This window comes from Marmota monax, unplaced genomic scaffold (genome assembly GCF_021218885.2).
Source record: "Marmota monax isolate L192 unplaced genomic scaffold, Marmota_monax_Labrador192_F-V1.1 WCK01_AAM20220418_F8-fsc00040, whole genome shotgun sequence".
In the NCBI taxonomy this organism is placed as follows: domain Eukaryota; kingdom Metazoa; phylum Chordata; class Mammalia; order Rodentia; family Sciuridae; genus Marmota; species Marmota monax.
The window spans coordinates 15,461,697-15,480,719 of record NW_026692782.1 but is presented as its reverse complement, the minus strand read 5'-3'; the positions used below and the strand labels follow the sequence as shown (position 1 = coordinate 15,480,719).

The 19,023-nt window shown below is 42.8% G+C and overlaps 1 non-coding gene across 1 annotated transcript; it reads right to left on the bottom strand.

The window, feature by feature from the left end:
* Positions 1-16,634: 16,634 nt before the first annotated feature.
* Trnaa-ggc (transfer RNA alanine (anticodon GGC)) lies at positions 16,635-16,707 on the bottom strand. Its single transcript has one exon. It is a non-coding gene; the product is annotated as a tRNA-Ala (tRNA).
* Positions 16,708-19,023: the final 2,316 nt, after the last annotated feature.

The following is a 19,023-nucleotide window of genomic DNA, read 5'->3' as shown; positions in this document are numbered from 1 at the left end:
ATTGACCCTAAAGGGCTTAACTTAATATAAATATGCAGAACATGCGTGTGTGTATACACATGAGGGGAAGGGAAGGGCAAAGGATTCCGGGCCATCATTGCCTCTCTAATGTGTAAATCATGTGCCACAAATACATAGCAGAATCCCTGAAGAAAACCACATTCTTCCAAACGTGTGTGTGTGTGTGTGTGTGTGTGTGTGTGAAGGTACCACGAACAGGAAATTTTATAAAGGCTGTTGATGATCTTGGAGAGATGGTAAGTTTGGTTTATGCCCAATACCTACCAAAGCATAGAAGCTTGATAGCTTGGCCGGGGATTCCATCCTCCTTGTCCCAGGGCCTTCAGTAGAGCCAGGATTTCCTGCACACAGCGGGACAGCTAGACATGACCTGGACCTAGGAGTCGGCTTCCTCGGTTTGCCTTGCAGCCTGCAGGCCTGTGGAGCCTGTAGAGGAAGCCCTGCTGCTTGGACAGAAGTTTTTCCCAGGGTGGCCTCACACCAGCCCTCACACAGCACCCAGTGCCAGGAACCCTACCTGGAACACTGTCCCCGCAGGTCCAGGGTCTCACTCCGTGGCTCAATCAGCTCTCAGGTGAAGTGTAGCCTCTTCAGAATCTTCCCGGGCTCTCTGTTCTAGAGGGTACAACGCAGCCTGCCGATCACACTGCCATTTTCTTCTCTTTAGAATATTTGCAGATTTCTGGTCTCCCCTTCCCTAGAATGCGAGCTCCAGGAGAAGAGAAACGTGGCCTTTCCCTCGCTTTCATCCCGCTTGGGATGGCTGCCCTGCAATGGCAGGTACTCCACCAACGCCTGCAGAACACGAGAGCAAATCTTAGGCTTCCCTGCACCATAGACCCAAAGGGCTCTAGACTTAACTTTTAAAGAGAAAATGGCACTCACTCAAAGAACCAAGCAACAAGGGGAAAAACAACAACAAAAACAACTGGATTAAAGAATATGCTTAAAAATGGGATGCGTGTTTGAAAGTTCTGCAAGGGAGACACAATTAAAGTGTTTCACTCTCCCCCGGACCTCTAAGAGAAAAACCAGCGTGATGGAGAAAAGTACATAATAGGAAAGAATGACAAGCCTTAAAATGTTGCTTCATGCAAATTGCACAATCTAGTTAGGATTCATGCACGGAAAAAAAAAACCACACTTTTTTTTTCCTGACTTGTTAGAATTGACATCAGTTTAAATGCTTCAGACACATAAAGCTTTAATGTTGAATGTGGACTTAATGTAGCAAGGTTTTACTGGGCACTTCTGCAGGGCTGGTGACCTTCCTAGGCACTGGGGTGACAATGATAAACAAAAGGAACCCCTACTGATCCCTTCTTGCTGTTCCCAGCCTAGATGGCAGCAGAGACAAGCAAGGGGTGTGCACAACCTGCTGTGACAAGAGGTACCAGGACAGACAGGGCTTAGGAAAGCACAACAGTGGTGGTGCTGTGGCTTCATGATAAATACAGCTACAAAATAATGCAGTGCAGGAAAATTTCATACTCTTTAAAGATATGCCTTCTAAAGTAGTAGAAACTGATGGATTAAAAAAAAAAAACAGGCAGAAATCAAATTTAACAACGGGCTTGAGCAGGTGCCAGGAGTTCATCAGCAGCATTCACTGGGGACCTCCTCTGCACCAGACCCTCCCGGGTGCTGTCAGTTGGTGCTCATGCAGCTCCCAGCTCACATTGTGCTGGGCCCGTGAAGGTGTTCCAGAGGAACAGGGGCTGCTCTCTGTCTTCACAGCCTGTCAGTCTCAGGGATCCACCCAAAAGCACTTCAGCACCATCAGACTGCAATATCTTCCCCCACTGAAAGGCAGACATTTTTTCTAAAACCCTTCCAAGGGGTTGAAATGGGAAGAGAATCTGTCAGATAACTCAAGGGCCACCCCCAGCCTCTGGGAATTGACTCCAAATCCTCTGGGTGTCTGTGTGCCCTCTGGGTCCGCTGCAGCTGACATCTTCCTTTTCAGAAGCCCTTCATCTCCCCCTGCTTTGCATGCAACTCCTGGATGCGGCCCAAGTCCTACGGAGATGGGTGGGAATGATTTGATTTATGACAGTGGAGAAAAAGGCTTTCAGTTAGTTTTTGAATCAGAAGCATCTTGTAACTCCAAAATAAATGGTGATGGGAAGCGCGGCCTCTGCCAAGCGCCCTGCGTCAGACTGAGTTACAGCTTCAGGTTTAAAGGGAATGTAGCAGAACTGGCTCACTAGGAAATGTGCTCCTTGCTTGCTCAGGGAGTTACGAGATTGAATTCTTCAAAAAATGTTTACTCTCTTCTCCTTTCTGCTCTCTTTGCTCAAACCTGGTCTCTTCCTAGAGTCCCCCTTCCTGTCATTATGGTCGTGACTCAAGCAATGTCCAGGAGAACATTGCCTTTGGGATGAGGTGAAGTCATTGATCTCCTGGCACAGCCTGTCTGACCAGTGACCCTGCAGATCTTCCTAGCAGTACCTAGGTGGTCTGTGTGTGTGTGTGTATTGGGGCAGGAGTCGGGGGACAGGAGAGCAAGGGTACCACACTCCTGGTGACCATGACAGAACCAGACTGCATCTTGGGAGACCCCAGGAGGGACACAGCCCTCCCACAGCACCCAGTGCCAGGACCCTCCATCTCTGGCTTCCAAAGTCCATAAATGACTTTCTGATTGTAGTACATCCAATAATCCAAGAGAAAGAGTGCTGTGTTCCCAGGCCTGCATTCTCAGAACCAGAAACCAGTGTTTCACACATTCATACCAGGCTGGCAGCGTCGGGCACCAAGAACACCTCAGCCCAAGAAAGAGGACACATTTGTGGATTCGGTGAGGATTTCAACACAATGCCCAGCCTCATCAAGAAGAGACTGGAGACGTTTGGGCCATGGCACTAAAGCTCTGAAATCAACATTATAGGAAAAAACTCCCAGAGATCTTTCCAAAGACGGGTATATGTGTGGGACTTTTGATATAAAGTAGCCCTTAGGAATGTACTTATTTCTAAAGGGCCCCAGAATATTCTTCATTATTATTATTTAGTCAGGGTGAATTATCATATTTATTTAATGGGTGAAGACAACAGTAGTGGAAATAAATGGCGAACTTCTCTTTTCCTTACACATCTATCCTCCTCTGTTGCCACTGTCGCTGATGCAGGAGAATGGACGCCACCGTGATTACACCAGGAAGTCTGTTGAGAGGACTGACCTCACATGATCACCACAGGGACACCAACAAAGGACACGTATTATGGCTTACATTTTACAGAGGAGGGAAGCATTCAGAGGTCATGTGACTGACCCACGTTCTCACAGCTGGTAAATCGTAGATCCCCTCCTCACAGGCTTTGTGAGTGCAAAGAATTGCTCCGTGACATTATCCCAACGGAAGCAGCCATGAGAACTGGGGTCTTCAGCTTTCCTTCCAGCCAGGGTTTCCCAGGCCTCCCTGTGACCTCTAGTCAGGACTGGGCGCTCCCAGCTTCCCCAGTGCCACTACTGGACTTATCCTATATGCAGTATATGGCCTTTCTTAAAATATAAACCTATGTACCAAACAAACGCCACCAAACGAATACCAGACCAAGATAGAATCTTTAATTTCGCCCTTAAAAATTCCTCTTGAAAGGATGATGAATCACACTGCCAAGTGGGGCTAGATCTCCTCCCCTTGGGTCCTGGCTGCTGTGATCCAGGCTTCCTTATTCCTGTCCTCTCTAGGAGCCGGATGAGGTGGCCGTGGAACCTAGCAGGGTTGAGGCTTTCCTTTCACGCATTCCTTAAACTATCTGGCAACCATTGCCCACCTGAGAGCACTTGGCAGCTACAGCCTCAGGAGCCAGGAGTCGTCCTGACTTCAGTCAAGCCTTTTTCTTTTCCATTTGTTCAAGAGCTCAGTTTTCTGATGGCCTCTGGCTTTTTTCTGCCAGCATTACTGGCATTGAGGTTTCCAGATGCTTCCACTGGCCTTGTTTATTGAGGCAAACGGTTAATGCTGCTAGTCCCCTGCTCTTCCCACTAGACTCCAGTTCTGTGGCAGGAACAAGGTCTTAGCTTTGTAGTTCTGGGGCCTGGTGTGGGGGGTGGGTGTGAGCTCTTGGTAAAACCAGGAGGAAGGAGGGATGGGGGGAGGGAGGAAGGAAGGAAGGAAGGAAGGAAGGAAGGGAATTATCATAGTAGCCTCTGTATCTGCAGTTTCAATTTCTTGGTTTCAATTACCTACAGTCCAAAAATACATTATAGTACAGCATCATATTTTGAGAGAGATCATATTCACACAACATTTATTACAGTGTATTGGTATATATGTTTTATTTTATTATTAGTTACTGTTCTTAATCTCTCTGTGTGCCTCATTTATAAATTACACTTTGTCATAGGTGTATATGGAGAGTACAGGGAAAACCACAGTCTCTCTAGGGTTTGAGTGATCTGCAAATCCAGACATCCTCTGAGAATCAGGACGTATTCCCCAGGGACTGGGCAGCTACTGTATTATCCCTATGGTTATTATTTGGTTTGGTTTGGTGTTTGTATGGTTTGCTTTCTGGTGAGGGCACCTGAAGCAGAGAGATAATCAGTGGAGGGGATGGAATCTTCCACCATACCTTCTGGACCCCTCCTGAACCCCTCCTAGGGCTGTGATTTAATGGGGAATCAGGAGCACTGATTCAGAGGCAGATGGCTGACCTTCCAAGGCCCAAGACTACTGCTCTCTGTGTCACTGATGCGGATTTCTTAACCTCTCTCATCCTTGGTTGCATCAATTGTAAAGTAGAGAAAAATGAAAGTATCTTTCTCACGAGAGTTTAACGAGCAGTAAATGAGTAACAGGTGAAGCACGAGCAGAGAAAGAACTGCTTCACTACCTGTGTTGTCAGGAGATGGCAAGAGGCGGCAAAAACTGCAGGCCTGCCTCTAGGAAGAACTTCCCTGCATTGGCTGAATTTGTGTGGCCTGCTTTGTACCAAGCATCATGCTAAGATTAGGGAAGAGACCTAATCACAACAGGAATGACACAGAATTTACAGTCACTCCCTTTTATCCATAGGGCATATATCCCAAGACCCCCAGTGGATGCCTGCCACTGAGATGGTGCCAAACCCTGTAGAGATTACACTTTTTCTAAGCTGTGAATAAGAGATTCACAACAATAACACTAATAAAACAGTCATCATCACAGTAGGCCATAGTCAAAGCTCTGAGAATGTGGTCTCTTTCTCTTGAAAGAGTTAAGATAAATCTTGATACTTTGGGACCTCGGTCGACGGAAGGTAATTGGAATTGCAAAAGGAAAACGGGAAAGAGCACCTGTTGCACATCGATAATTACACACCCCGTCGACTGTGCCAAGGGAGGGCCAGTGCCGCCGAGGAGAGCAAGGCGGGCGGGGAATGGGTCTACCTAGGTCGGCAGCCGGGGAGAGAAGGCTGTCCACATGCCATGGCTGGTGACACGCCAGGCTGCCAGGCCTCCTGAGCTGCCTGAACCTGGTGGCTCTTTCCTTGTCTTTCTGTCCCAGTTTCCCTGCAGCCCTTCAAAGATCAGCACCTCAGAGTAGGGGAAGGCGGTCTTCACGGACGTCATTATCAGACTCTCCCAAATGGCTGTTCCAGCACGTGCTTCTCCAAGGCATCTCTATGTACATGGAATACTTACGCCATGGAATGGTTTTGCAGAAGCAGGCAGAGTTGGGCAGAAGCAAACAGGGGAGGGGGCTCTGCAGTCCTGCATGAAGGCGCAGAGCCTGCACCTCTGGGTCATCTGTGGGAGCACGTCCTCTCTCGTACTCAGGGGTCCGTGGTGTGGGGCCATCTGGGTTGCCCAAAGGAATGAGAATTCTGCAAATTTCTCTGTTGACTGTGGCTATTTACAAGAGAGCTTCAATTTCTTCCTTCTTGGTATAAAACCTGTGCAAAACTATGAAGCAGTTTCTTGGATTCTTCCCTGTTGTTTATATTTATTTGGAGTGTGTGATATCTGATTATTACCTTTTTTTCTTCTTGGGATATTATTACAAATCGACCTTTGTATTTTCTCATTTTGAGCACACATTTTCTGTTTCTGACTTAGAATTGCTATGTTATTGCATATTTCTTGTGTAGAACTCATTTAAAAATCTTTGTAGCCTCTGGCAATATGAGACCTTTTGGTATTTCTGGATCTTTATATGAACAAGATGTCAAATTCTTGATTTCATTAAATCATTTAAGGACTGGGAATGGTTGCCTCTGTGAATAATAGTAAAGATCTGATCTTCTTTAAAAAGGAAAGACCAGACAGTGATAAGAACCAGAAATTATTCATACAAACTTTTCCATAAGACTTCTGTTTTCTTCCATGTTTGAGCCTTGCCAAATATTCTCTCCAAGATTGTGCTCCAAGAGAATTGGGCCAAGGAACCCCAGAGATGACACTGCATTACTTATAGAGGGTCGGCTTCTTTTGTATCACTTTTCCAACAAGTGTGTGCTAATATGTATGATACATAAAATGCTACACGGAATATATTTATTTCAGGAAGGAGCTCTCTGTTTTATTACCTATATATAAAAATATCATACTATATTGTATAATAAAATATTACCAGGTATATTATACAACATATAGCAAACTATATATATTATATTGGTACATGTAGTATGTAAAATTACTCTATAATATGTATTATAATGTACTCTAGTAAAATAGCATTAATCACTGATAATACAGTTAATGTACATATAAAATTTAATATATTAAGTAAGTGAAGTGTTTTCTTTTTGAAAGGGGAAATTCAAACTGCTAGGCAGATACTCTGAATTAATCAGTAATCTTTCACTTGCTTTTCAATTCCTAGACAATTGACGCGTGTGCCCATGTGAAAAGTACCGAGTCAGGGACTGATCTAGGCGGACAACCTAATTCATGAAAAAAGATGTATTTTATAATACTATCTACCAGAGGGGAAGAGACAGCTGCAGGCACAGCTAACCCTCAGGGCTTTTACCATATACCATTTGACCACACACCGCCCCTCAGAACGCCACCACGCATAATCTGTTCTCCCCAACCTTGCTGCCTGTCTGTCCCAGAGCAAACCCTCTGTGAGGCCACCGTTTAGGGCAACCAACAGTGACCTCAGATGACAAAGGCTCCCATGCAACAGGCTTTCAAGGTCATTTACAAGCATGTCCTGTTTGCAGCAACCGGCTGGGTCTCCCTCCTTCAGGGCCCTGGGACAGGCGTTATTTTTCTCGTGGTGTTTGGGGTTGGTGAGTTTCTGAAGAGCAGAGAATGAATCTCCTTTGAGTAGTGCTTCCCACACCCCTCAGCCAGGAAGCACAGAAACAGTCTTGAATGAATGAGCGGAGGAGAATGGAACAAAGTGTCAAGGAAGGCCACTCGGTCATCATGAGCCACCTGAGCTCCACTCTGTGAAAAGAGGCAGCTCTCTTCTGGGTCTGTCCAGCGGGCAAGCCCCAGCGCAGAACGCTGAGCTGGACCTGAGTTGTTCGCTCTCTCTGGAGGACATTATTGTAATTAGTGAAGTTTGCTGTTCTTCTCATTCCTTCTCCTCCCTCTCCTTCTCCATCTCCTCCTCCTCCTCCTCTTCTCTCTCTCTGCCCCAGCTCACCATGAAACCCAGGATCCACAATTCTATTTTATACAGACCAATAATGAATTTTTTTTTTTAGTCTAACTAGGCTCCGAATATTGCTCACACACTTTTACTAAAAGTTACTCCTTGTTCATCTGAATTTAAATCTAAACGGGCATCTTTTACTTTCATTTGCTAAACCTGGTAACCCACTCTTTCTACTTTTCTTAGTACCTTTAAAAATAGGGAAAAATAAAATTCCATAGAGCCCTTCCAGCCTTGGCTCTATTATCAAAGCCCCAAATCTGCTATATTCTTAAAAGTTTTGGGGGAAAGAAAGCACCTATTTTGAATGAAATTGGTTTATAGAGTAAGAGGTAATCCATTCCTAATATTCCTACATCCTGCTGGATAATCTTCCATATTTAAGAAAGAACTGTAGACAGCTGCAGGAGAAGCAGGACAGCGTGTTCTGGGGAGTACAAAGTGGCACCCACTTTATAGGAACAGGAAAGAAATCTGACAGGGAGAACTCCCCCTTGAGTTCATTCTCTACCCAGACACACTGTGAACGGGAGGGCAACGGGTGCATGTTGCATTTTAATAAAGCTGAAAAAAATGAAAAAAAAAAACAATAAGACATCCTGTGCAAGTCACCCTCAGGATGCTATTTATGGTTTTCTTTTCTCTTTCCCATTACAATAACTACCTCATTTTGTGGCGGGGGTACTGGGGATTGAACTAAGGGGTACTCAACCACTGAGCCACATTCCCAGCCCTATTTTGTATTTTATTTAGAGACAGGGTTTCATCAAATTGCTTAGCACCTTGCTTTTGCTGAGGCTGGCTTTGAACCCGTGATCCTCCTGCCTCAGCCTCCCGAGTCATTGGGATTTTAGGTATGCAACACCGCGCCTGGCACAATCTCATCTTAATATGAGAAAAACTGAAACTATAAACAGTCCTTACCTTTCATATTTGTTATTTAGCTTTTAAATATGCATTTCCAGAATGCTGTCTAACTTTGGACAGACAGAGAGCAGCATTTTAAGCTTTTTGTCTAGCAGACAGAGCAGAAATGATGTTGGAGCCAGAAATCCAAGGCCCCCAGCTGAGTATTGCTGTGTGAACTTGAACGAACCCACGGGCCTCTCTGATCCCTACAATGGAGCAGGCACGAGGTCTCTAAGTTTCCTTTCCTGCTCACAGTCCTATGATTCCAAGATGACTCAGAAATATCAGAGGCCGTCTCGTCATGAAATTCTCTCTTCCCCAAGTCTGGATGGACTGGCTTTCTCCCTGTCGAACGCTGTGGCTGTCCCTTTGCTCTGTAGAGTCAACAGTTAGGGAAAGTTCTGTGGAGAGGCCTGAAATAGCATCAGCCAGGAGGCCGACATGGAGTCGCGGCTCCACGGGTCTGGAGGCTGCCAGAAGCTTGTCAGCAAGTCACCAGCAGGACATGGGAAGGGACCAGTGCTCGCGGCTACGGTTCAGACTTGTGACTTGTGTTATTACCTTCCCCAGAGACCCCGGCCAACGAGGAAGTCCTCAGAGATCCCCCAGGAAAACAAGTCTCTGGCTGGAGCAAAAAAACGCTCCTGGGGCCACCAGCCAATTAACTGCTTGTGTGCTGACTGGGCTGAGGTGGGGGCGCTGGGCCGCACTTCCCGTTCCTATGGCGACTCCCAAGTCTCCTTGAAGAACCCTGAGACTGGGCCACCGCGTCCACTACGTGCTCTGGAGTCACCGATGGGCACCACCCCAAATCTCCAAGGGGCTCGAGTCCCAGACTTTGAACAGTGGCTCGAGTCTTTGAAGGCCACTGTAGTGTGTCCATATTCTGGCCCTTGAGATCACCACACTAAACATGTGATAAATTAGGTGCTCGGTGCAGTACTAGGTCAAGAAGAACGCGACACCTTAGTCACTGGTCCCTAGGAATAGGAGTTCCAGATTTATCCACGGCCGGACATAAACCCCCCGGAAATAAAGGAGATTGTAGCTCTCTATGATGGCACCTTATTCCTTCTTAATCTGGTTCAGTAAAAATCCTAAGTGGAATAATTATTTATTGAAATAACAGATTTATATTTTACCCTAAATTCATCTGACTGCGTATCTTAAAAGTGCCCTTACACAAATAGATTTCTTCTTACCCTGAAATCCAGCCTGTGAAGTGCTCTGAAATATGGGTTGTAATTTCCATTAAGAGATTTAAAAAAAAGTTCACGTGTTCAAGCATATGCCATCTGCATCATAAATCACAAGGTGGCCGCATTTAGGAATGCCGCGGCTGTAACCGCAGTTAAATGAGGAGAATAACAGAGCCCTTCTTTCCCACAGAGCGTGCACTTGACCCAGGATTTTTACTCACTCCATCAGTTCATTTGGAGTCTACTAAGAGATACTCAATAGCTAAGCTCTGCCAAACTTTGCAGCAGGCATTGGACACATGAAGGTGCCTGAGGGTACCCCCCAAAGGGGTTGTTGCCCTGAGAGGTGGGGGGGGGGGTCTCACATGAACAGACAGAGGAAACACGGGGCCCTGGACAGAAGCTACAAATGGTGGCTTTGAAAACCAGAGGAACGTTCTACACAAGCTGGGTGGGGACTTCCTGAAGAGATGGTGCTTTTGAAAAGGGGATTAATTATTGGAAGTAGTGGTAATATTTCTACTTACCAGAAGGGAAAAGCAAAGCTGAGAAAGTCACGTGAGTGCTTCTTACAAAGAGCAGAGTCGATGCTCGAATCCATTTCAAACCGAGCTCCTGTTCTTTCTTCCGTAACAGATTGTTTTCACTTTCTCCTTTCTTTAAAAAACATCACCCATGCCATGAACGCCATCATCTTATTCAAGGGGGAATACATTTCTTTCCTCTTAACCTTCCTCTGCCATAAGCTCCCTCGGTCCTGACAGCATTTCTCCAGATTGAAAAATTTCCCTCGTCAAGAAGATTTCATAATCTGAGCATCTAACGACGTTCGCTCTTCTCTCTAGTCCACCAGCAAGTGAAACCCTGTGAAGTGCTGTTGCTGGAGACAGCAGGCACGAGTCTGAAAACAAGAAGGGACTTACTATTAACTAACCCAGCCTTTGAGGAGCCAGGCCACGGCCTGAATGTGGAGAATGAGGAGGTCTCAGCTAAAAACCCAGGTCCTGCTGTGCCGGACCTCAGGGGGTTTTAGGAGACATTGGGAAACAGGACCAAATAAAAGGAATTTGGAGGGTTGCATGTTCTGAATCCTCTTGGCCATGACTGTGAGGATCAAAGGTGAAAAAAATAAAGCTCCCCCCACATGTTGATGAACCAGATGGATGTCAAGAGCTCCCCAGGAAGGCCCAGAAACTGTGAATCTTTAGAAGCCATCTTGACCTGTCACATGGCTAACAGAACAAGGCGTGGACGAATCAGGCCACTGTGTTGTCAGCTTTTTCTCTGCCGTGACTATAAGAACAATTTTAGAGGAGGAAAAGTTAATTTGGGGGCTCACAGTTGCAGAGGTCTCAGTCCATAGACAGCCGACTCCATTCCTCTGGACTCAGGTGAGGTTGGACATAATAGAGGAAGAGGGTGGTGGAGAGAAGCAGCTCACATGTTGATCAGAAAGCAGAGAGAGAGTCCACTCTCCAGATACAAAATATATACTCCAAGGGCAACCCCCTATGCCCACCTCCTTCAGCCACACCCTGCAGTTACCACTCAGTAAATCCCATCAGGGGATTAATTCGCTGATTGGGTTAAGGCTCTCACAACCCAATCACTTCTCCTCTAAATCTTTTTGAATTGTCTCACACATGAGCTTTTGGGGGACACCTCACACCCAAACCATAACATACATGTAGGCAAGAATGTTCTGAGCAACAGTGTACAAATACAGCTGCTCTAGAACGCACAAGGGTTAGGGTGTCATTTACAAACAGCAGAATTTATGCAGAGGTGGTGAACAGAGAGGGTGGGTGGACACACCTGCGCTTCTGGAGGGATTCCTATTGGATGGAGAGCAATGGGGTCTGAACTGAAGACAGACTCAGTAACTCTGGGACCCATCCATGTGTGGATTTCTGCCAATGTTGAAGAAAAGGGGGTTTTGCATCTAGTATCTCATTTTCACCAGCGTCCCTTGGTTTACCAATGAGATCGGAGATTTTTTATGTTTAGTTGTTTCTCTGTATGTATTATGCTTATTTTTTCTGAAGGGCTAATCATATATCTTGCCAGTTTTTATGCTGGAGTTTTGTTTATGGTGGAATCTGAAGTTTTGATTGCTTTTAAATTTTTATTTTATTTTAAATTGACAATAATTGTATATATCTGAGAACTACAATATGTTTCAATAAATGTGAATGCTATGGAATGATCAAGCCCTAATAATTAGCATGCCCCTCACCTTAAATATTATATTTTTTGGTAGTGACAGTGCTTACAATACCCTGTTAATTATTATGATTTTTTTAAATTTTTTTTTACACAAAGGGAGCACAACTTTTCCTTTCTCTGGTTGTACATGATGTAGAGTCACACCATTCCTGCAATCATACCCGTACACAGGGATAATTATGTCCATCTCATTTCTACCATCTTCCCCCCATACACTCTTCCTCCCTTCCCTCCCCCCCACCCCCACTCGCTTCCCTCCCTTCCCTCTCTCCCTTCTGCTCCATCCAAAGTCCCTCCATTCTTCTCTTGCCCCTAGCCCATTATGGATCAGTATCCATCCACTTATCAGAGAAAACATTTGGCTTGGTTTGGGAGGGATTGACTTACATTGCTTAGCATGATATTCTCCAACTCTGCCCATTTACCTGAAAATGCCCTAATTTCATTCTTCTTTAAGGCTGAGTAGTATTCCATTGTGTTTATATATCTATTAACTACTTTTAAATGTACAACACATTATTATTAACTGTGGTCATTGCACTGTGCAATGGAACACCAGAACATTTTCCTACTATCTAAATTTGAACCTGTGGGTTGAAGTCACCCCTTTCCCTACTCATCTCTGCCCATCTCTGGTGACCATCATTCTACTCTCTCCTTGTATGAATTTGTATTTATTTTTTTAAATGAAGGATATTTATCTGTTTGCATGTTAAAATATAACCAACATCTTTTCCCATGGGGATATAGCTCTTCTGTCGTACATTCACTCAATTAGCTGCTCCAATGCCATTATGAACTAAGCCATTCTTTCCCACACTATTTTAACAGTTATAATGTCATACTGAAGGGAAATGTTTTCTATATATATTTGTTTATTTTCCAGGAATATCCTGGCTTTCCAATACATGCTTAGTTTTCTAAATAAGTTTTATATATTTTCTGAACAATCAGATTTGATTAGAGTTGTATTTATAAGTTAACTTGGGAAAATCATCTTTCTGTTTTGTCCCTTAATATCCAAATGCTCATTACTTACATAGTATTTTCCTTTTCTTTTATGATCGTTGGCAATTTTAGGTCTTGCACATCTTTTGTTGTTTATTAGTGGTATGTAATATCTTTCGTATTATCAAAAGATGCAAATGTATATAATTGGCTTAATTCCTTTTTTCCTGAAATACTTTCTGCGGAGTTTTCAAAGAAGTTTATGGTGTGGTAAACAGAAAAGTTACTCCTTGTCATTAGAAACTCTTAGAATTTTTCTTTTACTTTTGAGCCTTTATAAGCTAAGATCTTTTGTCTTTCTTAAATTATGGAGCATTATTGATCATTATTTCTTTAATTATTTTTTCCTCCCTATTTTTTCTCTCTCTTTCTGAAACCCCCAGTACATAGACAGACACTTGGGCTTCTAATCTTCAAAAAAATTAACTTTGGGGCTGTGTTTTCCAGATCTTCACTTCTCCCCAACACTTTTGAGGAGACTTCTTTGCCCTGAACCTCCAAATTACCAAGTCCTTCTTTGACTTTACCCATAAAGCAATGCATCTAATCTATGCCTTAATTCAATAATTCTAATATTAATACCCAATGTTTCTACTTAGTTATTTTTTATAACTCTTCTTGCCTGATTTTTCTTACCAATATTCTGACTTATATGCTTACAGATGTATGTTACACTTCTTAATGATTAATAATTTCATTCTTAACTATGGTACATCCATATTTTGTTGTCATCTGATTATTTTTTAATGCCAACTAAGCACATCGAGTGTCCATTTTACCTCAGTGACTTCAGCTCTCTTGCCTGCAGGTGTTCTGGGGCAGAGAATAAGGCCTTCGCATGCATTGCTTCTGCTGCGTCTGGTAAGAGAGGTACACACTGGGACAGGGAGCCAGAGGATCACCGGATGGACGTGACCACTGTCCCAGGCATTTCATTATTCAAAGACCTGTCTCCTCCTGGGTCTCATTTCCCAACTGTGAAGGACAGAGGAAGACAGAGGGTAGAGGGCAGCTCAGAGATGGACCGGCCCTCCAGCTCCTGTTCCCATCCTCACTGCTGACACCAGCTTGCCTTTGCACTCTGCTTTTCGGTGTCCTGGGCTGATGCTGTCATGTTTCTCTCCTGAAGTGATGAGAAGTCGCGGCAGGAGTCCTTGCCCACAGTGGAAACGAGAATGGAAAGCCGGAACCTTTGCTCAAGCCCACACTTGGTCTTCTGGTCCACCCCAGGCTGCTGCCACTGTCTCCACAGATGACTTTGTCCTCCCAGAAGTTTTCTTAAAATCGTGTTTTCATTTTCCAAATCCAACACTTTCTTTTTACTCTGTGATAATCTCATTGGTAGGATGGAGGAGAGAGCAGTAGCCCACACTATTCTGCTATCTTCTTGGGACCCCAATACATTTTACATTTAATTATTGCTGATTTACAGCATTACCGATTTTGGAATACTTATTTTGTAAGATGCACCCTTTCAATGACCCCTTTCAATGGTTCTCATCATTTTTTCAGCCTCCCCAGTATTCACATTGGTAGTATACATTTTTCTTAATTAATAAACTTCATTTTTTAGAGCAGTTTATGATTATAGAAAATTGAGCAGATAGTACACTTTTAAGAATGTTTTTTTTCATACTTTGCATACAAGTCATTCATTAGCTATTTATTTGGAAAATATTATCTCCCAGTCTTTGTTTTTGTTTTTAATTTTAAAATTATTTTAGCAGCAAGCCTTTGCGACCAAGTGGGTACATTTCCCTCCTTCAATTATTCAGAAGACTAGACCTCTTGAAAATGTAAGTGGGGAAAAAGTATATTTTATATACTGAATACATAATGTTAATATCTGTTAAGAGTAGAAATTCTGGATTCAGAAAAATAATGTATGTGTAAAGTAAACAACTTTTCATTGGCATTAAAAAAATAAAATTATTTTAGCAGTGTCTTTTGCAGAGCAGATATTTTCAATTTTAATGAGGCCCACATTATCAGTTTTTTTCTTTCGTAGAACATGCTTGTGCTCCTGACATAAATAGGCCCTGTGTATTGATTAAAATGCTCCCAGTTGTTGCCCATTACATCAGGCTAGGACAGTTATCCCAAAGCCAACAGACACTAAGCTCAAATTCTTACACATCCAGTTGCTTTAAATATGGTCAAATAAACAGTTTTCTAGAGCACACCTACTATGCGTTCTCCATGAAACTGTATCCAATATTTGTTAAATACAAACGAGACAAAAACTGCAGCTATGAAAGGCCACCTCTGCTGATCTTTGGAGCTCTCTCCCTCAGGGACTCCTCACCTCTCTGCTAGGTTGACTCCTCTCAAGTGTCCCTTTCCCTCTCCAAGAGGCCCCTCCCTTTTCCTAAGGCATGGTGGCCTGTGCCACTGTCTCTGAAAGGTCTTTTGCTGTGAGGCACTTCCCCTAGGAGGTGTCCAATAAAGCTTGCCGGTACATCGCTGCTTCTTACAGACCCGTGTCTTCCTTGATCAACCCCCTATCCTGCAGTTGATCACAAGCTCATCTGAAATATCATTGCTGAGCCCAATATCACCGAGGTTATCTTCTATGTTATCTTCTAGAAGTATAGTTTTGCATTTTATGCTTTGATCTGTGACCCATAATTTTGTGAAAGTCGTAGGGCCAGCATCTAGATTTGCTTTTGGGGTTATTTTACACATGCTTATTCCATGATAGGGATTAACTGGGTGGTAACTGTAGGCAGGAGGGTATGGCTGGAGGAGGTGGGTCCCTGGAGGCATGCCTTTGGGGTACATATTTTGTCCTTGTTGAGCAGAGCTTTCTCTCTACTTCTTGGTGCCATGTCCTGAGCTGCTCTTCTCTGTCGTGATATTCTGCATTACCACAGGCCCCAAGGAATGGAGCCAGCCATCTATGGACTGAGACCTCAGAAACTGTGAAACCCAACATAAACCCTACCTCCTCTAAAACTGATCTTGTCAGGTCTTTTGGGTGTGGATTTACTTCTGGGTTTTCTCTTCCAATGCGCTGATTTCACTGTTCTTTTTACCAATACTACACTGTCTCGATCATTGTGGCTTTGCTGGAGGTTTTGAAATAGGGTAGTGTCAGTCCTCTGACTGTTATTCTTCCATGTAGGATTCCCTCTTCTGGGTCTTTTGCTCTTTGCACAGAAACTTAGAATCAGTTTACTGATATCCACAAAACAACTAGCTGACATTGCAGTACACTTGTATCAGCAACATCTCTCTCTCTCTCTCTCTCTCTCTCTATGTGTGTGTGTGTGTGTGTGTGGTCTTGAGGACTGAAACTGCCTCATGTATGCCAGCAGACGCTCTACCACCGAGCCACACCCCCAGCCATCTCAAAACATTCTTAACAAGCTATCACTGTTCTAGTGGGACCGAATAGTTTCCCAGTTAATTCTCTTGGGTTTTCCTGTCTCCTCCTTTCTCAGGTTACCAGTTCTCACTTCCACGTTGTTGCATTGGCTAGTGCCTTCAGAGTAACATTAAACACAAGTTGCTGTAGGCATTCTCTGTTGCTGCTCATCTTCTATTGGATAATGTGCTTATTACTTCACATGTGAGTTTGACATTGCCACACGTTCCAGGCAGACATTTTCATCCTGTTTCGTCAGTAACCTTCTTTATGTACTTCTTTTTTAAAATTGATATCGTTTTTTATTCTGTGGTACTGGGGATCGAACCCAGGGCCTCATGCATGCCAGGCAGACACTCTACCACTGAGCCATAGCCGTATTCCCAGCCCCATCTTTCTGTGCTTTCATGGAGTAATTTCTTTTTTCTCAATCTCATCCAATAGATGTCTTTTATCAAGTACTGTTTTTGCATCCCTCAAAATGACTGTGGATCGATGCTGTCATATGAACATAAACATATGTCAGCTTCTCAATCTTGAACTCTCCTTGAGTTCCTAGTTCAAGTTTTTCTTAAATTTATCTGGGGAAGCTGTTATGGTAGTGTACTCAGGATTTGACTTAATGTCTTTCTTCTTTAATACACACACACACACACACACACACACATATATACATACACTGAGGATTGAACTCGGGACACTCAACCACTAAGCCACATCCCAGCCCTATTTTTCATATTTTATTTAGAGATAGGATCTCACTGAGTTGCTAAGCACCTTGCCATTGCTGAGGCTGGCTTTGAACTCATGATCCTCCTGCCTCAGCCTTCTGAGCCGCTGGAATTACAGGCATGTGCCACTGTGCCCAGCTTCTTCTTTAATATTTTATACTTATATTCATAAATGAGATTGGCTGAAGTTTTTTTTATATAATCTTTGCCTTTCTATATATCCTCAGTTTAAATAGAACAATTATCTCTTCCTTGATAGGTTGAAAATGTGGTCTTTAAACCTCTCTGAATTGTTGCTTTGATAGGGATTTATTCTCTAATATAAATCTTCCAATTTGTTCTCTGATGAATGTCTATTAAGGATTTTAAAAAATGAGTTTATATTCAATTGTATACATTTCACCTATATCAATGACATTTAAAACTGGAACAAGATACAGAATTATCACATGGTTTAGAAAATCTCCCCTGATCTCTTTTTATTTCCCCTTTCTTAACTTTCTATTGTTGCTTTGCCTCTTCCTGATTTAGATTTCCCAAGGCTCAGGTTTTGAATTTGCTTTCAGTCAATTATTTTATTTTTTCCTTTTATATTTTTCTAAGTCTTTCCTCCTGTATCTCTAGATTCTTATTTCATTTCTTTATAAGACAGCATAGTTCATTTGCATTTATTACCTTATGTCTAGTAAGGAAAGCACCAAAAGATGTAGCTTTTTCCCGAACACAACTTATCCATAGCATTCAATTTTTGATATGAAATATTCTCATTGTGATCAATTTATTTCCCAAAATATGGGAAAGAAATATACTCCTTTCAGAAAAATAAAAAGAACAAAACAAAAATTACCTGTAGTTCCACAATATATGATATCTTTTATTTAGATTCAACAATTTTTTTTATTAATTTCTGTATGTCAAGACCAGTAATAATCAAAGTTAAAGGGTAAACTGGGAATATCAGTACCCTTCATATAAAAACGGCACCTGTAAAGCTTTAGGAAAACATAAAAGACTCTAATAGAAGAGGCAGGTGCTTATTCAGGTGCTTCACAAATGAAAAAGCAGCAGGCCCCAAACCATATTTTTAAAAAATCAATTTGACTTAGAAAACAAAGAAATGTAAATTAAAGCTACAGTGAGAAATTGTTTTGGGGGGGGCTTTAAATTAGCAAAATGTTTTTCCTTCAACTATAACTACAAAGTTAGCAAAATTGGAGGGAATAGACTCTTATTTTTGATAAAATTAAAAATGGGAGGGCTAGATCTGGAGCTCAGGGGTAGGGCTTTTGCCAGCATGAGTGAGTCCCTGGGTTCTATCCCCAGCACTGCAAGAAATTAAAAAAAGAAAACCATAAACATGGTTATATTGTAAGAAAATAACTAAAAATTTGCCAAAGATTTAACTAAAAAAAGTTTGCCACATGTCTAAGATATGTGTCTTATTTGCATTTGAGAAAACGTATGGATATCTCTATTATGGGTAATTTCCCTCTTCCTCTTTCTCTTGCTTTTTTATTGCAAAGTTTAGGAAAAAGCAAAGATTAGGACACATTAAATTTACCCTCCTTATCTTCCTACACAGATTTGGTAATCAGATGGTCACCATGGCTAGGTCCCCCAGGGACATTTAGAAGAGTGGAGAGAGCACAAATCCATCAAAAGGAGGTGACAGTCTGAACACTAAGAGTATACAGATCCAAGAGCAGATAACTGTTTGGGAAAGTGTATGGTCATTTGAATTTCTAAGAAATCATACCAAAATTCTCTCCCTACCAGTTTTCAACAATAATAACATTTTTGCAGGACAGTCATGTACGGTCAGCACAAAGATGCTGATTGTGACACAATTCAGTGATCTTACATTTCCCCAATTTTGCTTGTACTCAAACTTGTGCAAGTTTTCAGTACAGTTTCACCATTTATGTTTGCATATCCACAACCAGTCAAAACACTCACCGTCCACCA